The sequence below is a fragment of the Protopterus annectens genome, chromosome 6.part1 (assembly GCF_019279795.1).
Source record: "Protopterus annectens isolate FY-2018-M chromosome 6.part1, PAN1.0, whole genome shotgun sequence".
NCBI classification, from domain to species: Eukaryota; Metazoa; Chordata; order Ceratodontiformes; family Protopteridae; genus Protopterus; species Protopterus annectens.
Window position 1 is genome coordinate 353,989,650 of NC_056738.1, and position 8,784 is coordinate 353,998,433.

Here is an 8,784-nt window from a genome sequence, read left to right on the forward strand (position 1 = left end):
CCAGTTTGCCGAGATGAGATTGCTGACAACGGAAATGCCTGGCAATGGTGAGTAGTGCGGAATGAGATGTATTCCCATTCTCACAATGTGTGATCTTGGAGTTAGAATATTTAAGTAGGGGGGTGGGGGGCACAGGGGGGCTTGCTCCCCCTGCTATACAGGTATTTTTTATTGTGTTTTGGTGTTTTATGGAGATGGAAATAGGTTCTGTGCTGTTATTTGTGAACTTACCTTTGTTGGATATTTCCGTTGTCGGCGATCTCATCTCAACAAACTGGTCTTCGTTTATTTGGTTTTCATCCATTTAACTCGGACTCATATATATATATATATATATATATATATATATATATATATATATATATATATATATATATATAGATCAAAGTTCTAGCCTGGTTTATAAATAAGAAAAAAACAGTGGAATAAAGAAATATTAGATGTACAAATGAAAATTGACAAACTAAAGTTAGATATGCAAAAAGGAAATAATAATTTGCAAAAAGAACTTGAGCTAAGCAAAAAATATTTACAAGTATTACATCATAAAACTATGATTAACATAGTAAAGATTAAGTTAAATTCTTGTTCCATGAATCCCAAAAATCAAAGAAAAATAGCAAACAGAACAAAGAAGATTATTAAATCTAATTAGATAAAGAAGTTTATATTACACTCGTGGTAGTGGTGCTGCGGTAGCTTTGTCACCTCACAGCAAGACGTTGTCATGCTCGATTCTCAGCTAGAGCATCTTCTGTGTGGAGGCATGCATGAATGGGCTTGTCTTCATTGAAGGTTGCCCGTCAGAGCTGGTAACTCGGCACGTAAAAATCCACTACCAAATGTTAGCGGACCGGTGTTCCGCTGTGGCAACCCCTAACCGGGATAAGCCAAAAGACACAAGCAAGATAAAGAAGTTTATATTCCTGGTACTAAGAAAAGAGTTTCTGATTTAGAGGGCATTTTAGAGTCTTTCAAAACACACTTTAGTTTAATTAATTCCCACAACATAGGAATTGAACCACAGAATGTAATAAAATCTTTCTTTAAGAAATTTATCAAGAAAAAATAACAGATCAAATTAAGTTAGTTGATAAATCAATTACAATAACTGAGATCAAATCACAAATTAATAAGTTAAAATGTAATAACGCTCCAGGAAATGATAGCGTTATACCTAAAATGTATAAATTATTAACTAAAGAAACTTTACATTTATTGTTAAGAGTATATACTTCAGTTAAAAAAAATAACAACTCTTCCCCTTCTTGGAAATACACATTAATATACCTAATTTTAAAAATCAGATAAGGATGCAAAAGAATGCTCTTCATATGGACCATTATCTTTATTAAACATTGATTATAAAATGTTTATGGCTATACATGCTAGTAGAATAAACAACTAAGCCCTTTATTAATAGATGAAGATCAAACTAGATTTATAAAAGACAGGAACACATATTATAACATCAAAGGAATTCTTAAATTAATTGAATGCATTAATTTCACAGGAGATAATATGACTTTAGTGAGTTTAGACATAAATAGTGCTTTTGATTCAGTTCATTGGGATTACTTGTCGCTGGCATTAGATGAATATGGATTTCACAACAATTAAGTCAATGAATAAAACATTTATATGAAAAATCTCTAACTTATATCAAGATTGAGTTTATATAAGGATAGGGTCATGCACATCCTGATCTAAGGGTATGAAACAGAGATGTCGTTTGCCTGCTCAGTTGTTTGAGTTGGTTATTGAACTATTTGCAAATTGTATTAGGATGTACTCAAATATCAACGGCATTCACTTTACTAATACTTTAGTTTGGAAAGCTCAGTTATTTGCTGATGATATTTTATTGATATTGAAAGGTCATAGTAAATCATTACATGCTTTATTTGACACAATAGATCTCTTTCAGAGAGTTTCTGGTGTTAAATTTAATGAGAATAAAACTAAGATATTACTTATAAATTGTAACAAGAAAGATGTAAACAAAAAAATAGCTAAATATATAGTACTATATAATAAAATTAATTATTTAGGGGTCACTTTAACAAATGATATGAATGAAGTACTAACAATATCCAATAAAATTAAATATCTCATGGAGAGATGGATTTTTTTTTGCTATGGAGGACAGATATTTCCTAGTTAAAATGATTATTTTCCCAAAATATTATATTCTATGCAAGTTATCTCTCTTCCTCTCCCTAAGTATTATTACATCAATTCAATAAATTAAGGTTAAGCTTTTATGGTACCCTAATAAATCCAGGCTTGCATTAAATAATCATTTAAAAGATTGGGAAGCAGGGGGGATTAATTTTCCAGATATTGACATATATGCCTTATCACCTATTATCAAGACATTAGCATTGTGGTTAAACTCTTCATATTCAGCCAGGTGGAAACAGATACAAGAAAAATTTGGTTATAATCAAATCTTTCATCATTGTTGCAGCACACAAAAATTCTGCCTAATAATTTTTAATGGATGGTTAGAGAATATATCCTAGACAACAAAAATAAACTATTCCAAATTTATAACTAATACATTAACTACTTTTAAAAACTTTCTGAAGAGAAACCCACATATTAAGGATTGGTCATTCTTATTATTTCCAGTCTCATATACACAGTATAATATTGACACTTTAATATTAACAATATGATTATGCTCGGGGGAGGAATTTAATATTTTGACATCAATTTATGGATTCTAGAAAGACTCTTCAAATGAAACAAATCATGAATACATTTAATCTAGATAATGAAGTGTGATTGGTACTACAAGAAATAAGACAATATATTATAAATAAAACAGAGTCAATGTATCCATTAATTAGGCAAAACATTCCTAAACTTATATAATTTTTGGTTATTATGGGTAGCCAAAGAAAAAGGCTATATTTCTAAAATATATAAATTAATTAAGAATATGAAACTATGTCATAAAGAAAGCTATTGGGATTATTATAAAACATTAATAATCATCTCCCTGTGGAGAATGATAAAAAACTTATCTTAATTTCAATAAAAATAAACAAACCACCAAGGCAAGAATACCAGGAGAAAAATCCACAAAAATAAATGTCCCAAAGTGTATTACCCTCACAAACTGTTTAATAACTGCTTCCATTGAATAGACTTCATCAGAATATGTCAGTTACAAACAAAAACATTTAATTATATACCCTTCATATTTGATTAACCTATTATAGCTTATTTAACAAATAATTATCCACACTTCCTTAAAAAGCAGTAACATTAAAACACTATATTGATCTAAAAAAACCTAAAAAGTTTTTTAATTCAAATAAAATCCTTTCATTTTTATCCTTCACAATTAAAGGAAATGTAGTACAACTAGTACAACTCACTCTTCTGTAGCAGCTTCATTCAGTAACCATAACGCTAAGCATTATACTCAGTGTTCCCCTATTAGAGTCACCAGATCTTATACATCTTTATTTTTACTAAGTCATACTTAATGATTACCTTAGCCCATCTCCAAACATTTTAACACTATATCTAGACCCCCTCAGTTTTCCTCTTAATAGTATTTGCATTGTGTCTACTTTAAATAAATGAAATGTCACGTACCTGAATTTTAAATGATGGAGATGATAACACCAAACTTACATTTAAATGAACACTCACAACACCAATATTTTCACCAGGGAAAGGAGGCAGTTGGCCAGCATTCAGGAGTTTGCTCATTTCCCCACTATATTGTGATCACGGAGTTGGTATATTTAGTTACAGGAATGTGGGGGTGATGCCTCCCACTTGGGTGGGTTTGAAATGCTTCAGTTTTTTTTTTTGTTCATGTTGGCCGACTGCCTCCTTTTCCTGGTGAAAATATCAGTGTTGTGAGTGTTTGTTTAAATGCAAATTCGGTGATATCGTCTCGATCATTCAAAATTCAAGTAAGTGAAATTTCATTTATTTGAAGTAGACCCTTTATATCATAAAATGAATCCATTTCCATGCTGCTAGCAATGTTTGCGATATTAATAACAGATGCGTAAGTACCAGGTATTCAGATCCTATTACTATTTATATTTCCACACACCTTTAAAGCAAATCTTGTGGATTGACAGTTAAGCAACATTATTCAAACTGCGATATTAACCCAATAATAGAGGCACATCTAACATTGCAATATTAACTTCTCAGTATTTAACACTGAATTATAAATACTTCGGTGTGTAACACTGTACTTTAAGCAGTGCAGGGCAGAGAGACTTAATATTAATATGTTTGCATTTTAATAAATAGTGGGCAATGATATGTCATACTGAAATAATGTATCATGTTAACTGATGTTAGGAGTTAAAGCTTTGAAAGTTAAAATGCACTGATTACACAACAAGCTCACTATTGAAATATTGGCACTCAACCTCTCCTTTAAATGTCTTTTTTAAATTCCGAGTAAAGACATGTAGGGGAAAAGCTCAAAAATGCAGGAGAAGAGTGAATCTTGAACATTGCACCTCTCCTTTAAATGTCTTTTTTGGAGGGGCGCAATGCCCCCTGTACACCAATACCCCTGAACTTATATATACCAACTCCAAGATCACCATACCACAGAGAAAAGGGAATGTTCTGGAAACGGCAATATCAGATCTAGTATATTAAGATGTTTTGTTTTTTCAGCCATTCAGTCTCAGGATTTTGAGACTTGCTATAGTGGGTCCTGTTACCTGCAAAACAATATTCATGTCATATTGAAATAATGCATCAAGTTAATGCATTTATGCCATGGGGGCTGCAGTAATTTCCAGTAGCAAGCACATACAGGACCAAATATTTTCCGCCATTATAATCTTCATGGGTAGTTTTGTGGTCCCATCTCAAAACAGATTGGGAACACCCTCATTTGCAGCCTCCTTTATACCCAATTAGATCAAAACAGTTGTTCTTTTATAATAAGAAATATTTAACTAATTAATTTTAATGTATAGGCTGTCACCATAATTGTTTGGCATTAAAGTACTTAAAATTTGAACAAAAGAAAATAAATGTGATGCCCCCATATTAAATAGTTTTTGTTTCATTGTTTTGCATGAATAAGTGAGCCTTGGGGCATTTCTTTTCAAATCATAACACTAATATGCAGAGCTTTCTGAGCCATAGAATGGTGTACAAAGCCCTTTCTGATTCATGTATAGGGTAATGGCTTGAGATCATATAAGATCCCTTGTGTAATCCTGCTGAACTGTGCACTAAGTGCTTACCCCTTAACCTAATAAATCCACTTCCTGGTCTTGCACCTATCACCAAGGCAATACCTGTACAGTCCAACTTGTCCCAGCAGCATTAAGCTATAGGGCAAGAATAGAGAACTGCCCAGTGGTGCAGCTCTTGATGGCATAATGATCCCCCTCCTCTGCCAGCATGTTACTCAGTGGTGGCAGTAGCTCTTATGGTTAAGCAATGGCAATACACACACACACACACACACACACACACACACACACACACACACACACACACACACACACACACACACACACACACACACACACACACACACACAAAGGGCATCAGTGCCTCCCCTTTGAGTAATGTTTCTGCAGTTAATAATATGTGGCATTGTATCTCCTACTAGTATTGTTAATATTATTAATGATATGGAGGTCAGTGGTGTCCGATATCTGAGGATTGCTGTTCATAGACTGATAAAACAGTGCAGGTTAGAGAACTGTAATATTTATTTGCATTTTGATAAGTAGACATTCCTCTCACTGTCCAGATTTTCACAGAATGTCCAGATTTTTGCTTCAAATTTTTGGTCTGTTTCCCATAAGAATTGTGGTTTTCTAGATTTTTGTTGCAAACCAATGAGGACAGAATTCATTAAATAATGATAGGCATTTGTGTTTCAGACTTCCTATCTTTTAGAAAATGCATGGTAATACAATATGTTTTATTCTAGCAACTTTATAAGTTTGTAAGTGCAATATTTAAAAATTGTCCCCATTTTGGGACCTTTTTATCCCATTATTTTTGGCTTTTTCCAGATTTTTTGTCTCAAGAGGTTGAGAGCTGTGTTAAAGTAGATAGACATGGTGGGTTTGAACACTTCCCTTTTGAGGGGAGATAAGGGGAGATTACGACTCCTAACAATAAAGACATATATCATGCACAATGCAAAGCAAGAGAAAATAAGGTAACATACAATTAATTACAGGATAAATGAGGAAAAGTGAAGAACATGACTATACACCACAGAAATTTAACAGCAATAACAGCATTATTGCACCTGTTATTAACAGTGTTAGACATATTTGGTCAGTTTCACAAAGAATATTTTTAAGGGTTATTAAAGCTATGTCTGGAGATAGGGAGGAGAATGGAATTACGATTTTGACACAAACAGTGTCCACCATTCAGCAGTAGCTGTGAATGTTAAGGAGGACAAGTGGAAATGTGTGTCTAAAGGAAAATCCAAGCTTGCTTTTCAGTGGAGGCAGAGCATGTTAATAAAGTGTGGTACATTATGTGAAGAAGCAGTCCCAATACTTTAATGGTGACAGTGGGACCTAAGCATGAAAGAAAGTAATTTGCAGGAAAAAACAAACAAACAAACAAACAAACAAACAAACAAACAAACAAAGGCAGAGGTGTTAGAATACCCTAACACAGTAATGCTGAATTTTGCACTCATATTACATACATACTGAAGACAGAAAGGTGGATTATGTTCATATTTTTTGCTTAACTTTCATAAAACTAATGCTTTGTACAGCACAATACACAGATCTGTAGGTACACCAGATCTGCAGCAGGAGGAAGTTTCCTGTTATTAATATGTAATATTGTAAGCTATGCATAAACTGTTTCAGGTTATAGCTGGATTATTGAACAAAACATGGAATTTTGGAAGATTGCAAGTTTATAAACTGTAATTAAGTTGCTGATTTAATAAATTAATTTCCAGTGCAGAAATAAAAACAGCTACAGGAACTTATTTCCTGTTGTAAAAAGAAATACAGAAGCTTTGGTCCAGTGTGCTCCTTCTCAGTTTCATCTCTGGAAGTATGAGTGTGTAAACTGGCTTCCATACCTCAACTGTTCAGATTTTCGCAGAACATCCAGATTTTTGTCTCATATTTTTGTTCTGTTCCTTATAACATTTGTGTTTTTCTAGCAAATCTTTGAACATCAAAGTCACTAAATAATAGTAAATAATGACAGATGATTAAGTTTCAGACTTCATGTCCTTCAGAAATGCATAATAATACAGATTATGTTATTCTAGTTACTATTACCCCCCACCACCATTGTGCAGATTTCTTGCTCTGACAGGTTGAGAGGTATGCTAGCTACTCATATTTAGAAACCTACATTTATGCACAATACAGACAACTCAGACTAATGAGAATGTTTCGAGATTAAATGTTAATGTATTTTAAAGTTAACTAATAAATGCAAATAAAGACAGCTATATTTAGTTATAGTCACATTTATAAATGTCTGTGTGGTGCAATCTTGACAAATTGACCTTGCTGCTCGTTATTCTTTGGATGGACAGCAGAGAGCAGTGTTCCCTAGTTATTTTATACTACCTGCCTATACTAGCTAATCCATTGCAAAGTATTCAGAAAACAGAAGACAAAACACGCTCAGCTGTTAAACACACAGATGCACAGACACACAGACACACAGACACACACACACACACACACACACATGCACATATATACACACACATACACACCTTGGATCTAGTCATTATTCTGAAAGGCTGACTTCAATTCATCACCAGCAAGGTAAGGTTCTTCCTTAATAAATGTGTCCTGTCCTCTTTAAGGAAACTTTGGGTCTGACAGAAAACCAGCCCGGCATACATATTGCTAAGCTGCAGTGGTGTTCAGTTTTGCTTTCACAAGAGACTTGTTTTAAGGAAGTTGGGTGAAAAACAATATATATCAGATCTGTGCTAGACAGTAGTAAACTGAGTGAGACAGAACACTCTTTGATCAGTTTTAAGACACTGTGGTGCCTGAAGGCAGCAAAGCATCAGGCTGTGGATCAGAATATACTGTCCCCAGATGGTTTACTTGTAGGGGTACATAGCTGCTTGTACTTTTGCATGGTCTAATGCATGCTATACAGTGGCCAGAACATCACTTCAGTATATTCCTAGGAACAAGCAATGTAGGATGAGCCAAGACTTGCAAGGCTGTGTCATCTGATATATTTTTTTTAACACCACCAATCTACTGCTTTTCAGAGCTGAACATGTCATGACATTTCCAGTTTTGCAGCTCTAAGGAAAGATAAATGAATGAATGACAATTTGTTTCATGTGAAGTAAATGTTTGTGACTTGAGCAAGATTCATCCTAGCAGCACTTTCTGTGACTCTTGTATAGGCAGTACCGGTATTCTAGTGGATGGACTACCTGGATGATTATGACCCAGCATGACACCATGAGCTGTCCAGCTGTCAAAAGAAGGGGATGAAATGATGCAGGTTTTGAAGTATGTGTAATATTTTCTTTCTTATGGATCAGTGTTTGGGGGATGAATATGGTATGAGAGTATGAATGTAGGTATGAGTGTACATTTCTATGCATGTACAGTACATGGAAAATACTATGGCTAGCTCAAGGAATATGTAAGAGTACTGGATCTTAAGAGTACTGGATCATGACTCTTGACAGGTAACCAGTGAATTATTCGTGAGATGTCTGCTTGTTCACAGCTGATCATGCACCATTAAGTAAAATGAATGAGTATTTGATACATGCATTAGCAGTTTGAT

At 33.9% G+C, this 8,784-nt stretch overlaps 1 protein-coding gene across 2 annotated transcripts in view; it reads left to right on the top strand.

Moving 5' to 3' along the window:
* Positions 1-7,672: 7,672 nt before the first annotated feature.
* Positions 7,673-8,784, top strand: part of LOC122805554 (inositol-trisphosphate 3-kinase B-like) — an 835,875-nt gene continuing 834,763 nt past the window's right edge. The window contains exons 1-2 of one of the 2 annotated variants that reach the window (XM_044075769.1): positions 7,673-7,787; positions 8,393-8,501. The gene's annotated coding sequence lies outside the window, so the exon portion shown is untranslated. Of the gene's footprint in view, positions 7,788-8,019; positions 8,502-8,784 lie in introns of those variants that run through there. The other variant, XM_044075770.1, reaches the window with a different exon arrangement.